The sequence below is a fragment of the Belonocnema kinseyi genome, chromosome 2, assembly GCF_010883055.1.
Source record: "Belonocnema kinseyi isolate 2016_QV_RU_SX_M_011 chromosome 2, B_treatae_v1, whole genome shotgun sequence".
Lineage (NCBI taxonomy): Eukaryota > Metazoa > Arthropoda > Insecta > Hymenoptera > Cynipidae > Belonocnema > Belonocnema kinseyi.
This window is the reverse complement of record NC_046658.1, coordinates 60,364,399-60,366,125: the sequence shown is the minus strand read 5'-3', so window position 1 is coordinate 60,366,125 and position 1,727 is coordinate 60,364,399.

Genomic DNA, 1,727 nt, shown 5'->3' with positions numbered 1-1,727 from the left:
TTACCGCGATTTCGCTGGAAGCGGGTGCAATTTTTCAGATTAGCACCCGCTCCCGGCGAAATCCTGCGGTTGTCCTTATGACAAATTTTTAATTATATACATTGTAAACTCCCATTAAGAGAAACCCAATTTCTAGGGAGCAATACCCCTTATTTCATAATACTCGGAAAAGAATTATCATTCAATCCATAAAATATTGCTATGAATGTGGACAATACAATATTTCTTTTTCCAAGAAAATGTTATTTGTATGAAGAAAATGTATAAAGAAGGATCATTTTCTTGAATAATTCATTTTTAACCAAATTTCTTTTATTCAATGCTAATTTTCTTTTAGGTTAACAAGTTAATAATAAATAGTAGTAGTAGTAATAGTAGTGATACCTAATAAGGAGTATTGTGCGCCCTTCCACCAACCACTCTGGAATCGGCTCTTCCGACTTCAAATATGAGGTGAAAATACGGGCCAAATGCTGATGGGTTGAAGAAAACTTCTTCCACCAGAAGGTTTTGATACAATCTGGTATAAATATGAATAATCAATAATAAGTTAAATCGGCCCCGCTAATCTACTATGAAGAGGATTCTAGATTTCAAGATTGTATTATATGGGATTTCATGGTAGTTCAATAAACTTTATTTTAAATATTTCCATAATATTTCAAAAGTTATTAAGAATTCAAGAGAATTTAAAGTATTTCGAAAGATTTCAAGATTTCTGACATGGACGTTAAAAAGAATTTGAAAGAGGTTCAAAGGAATTTAATCGATTTTAAGCAATTTCAAAGCCTCTAAATAATTTCTGAAGGTTTCAAGAAATTTCACCAGACTCAAAAGGTTTTAAGGGACGTAAAAAATGTCACAACACTTCAAGGGATTTCCAAGAATGTCTTTCTAATTTTTTTTTAAATTTGAAAAAATAAAATTTGTTTGCCGCTTGAAGATTCATACGAAAACTGATAATTTTCTGAACAAACAAACAATCCTTCATACCATAATTACAAAACACGTAATGTACAGAAATAGTACGAAAGGGCAAAAAGGGTGACTTGAATTTGTTTTATTTTGATCCATATAGATGCCGTAAATTTGAAAGTCAAGTAATTATTCCTCTGAAATTTGCATAAAGGTGAGCAAGGTTAAATTGAAGGTAACGAGTTACCAGGATTGGATCGCCGTGATTATGTTATGTTTAATATTGCGCAAAGTCTGCCATAAGCTGTTAGCACTTATGTTAATGGATCAACAGCGCCCACCTTCTCTCTATCACTAAATGTGATGCATTTTCACTGAATTCGTTATTTCAATCAAAGATGTATGCGCATCAAGTACTGATGATTTGGGTACAGAAACATCGGCAACTATTTGTTCTGTACATTGGTGATAATAATTTAGTAATAACGGACTTCATTAGCCTTGTTCTCGCTCACATATAGTTAATGAGAGCGAGGCTACCTATGAGATGAGTTATTGAAATATTAGGCCCTGAACGATTGTTTCAATTTCATCGAGGAAAATTTATGCGCATTTTCTAAAATCAGTAAACGATTGTCCAACTTCACTCATTTACATCTTTAAAAAAATGTAATGCAGAGCACTTATAAGGATCTCTTGTTATTTTTATGATTCATATATCCTTCGTTTTTATTTTTATTACCAGAAACAATATTATGGAAAAATTAACACAAGCAATATAATTGTTATTCTATATGGCGTGTAAAAATTAA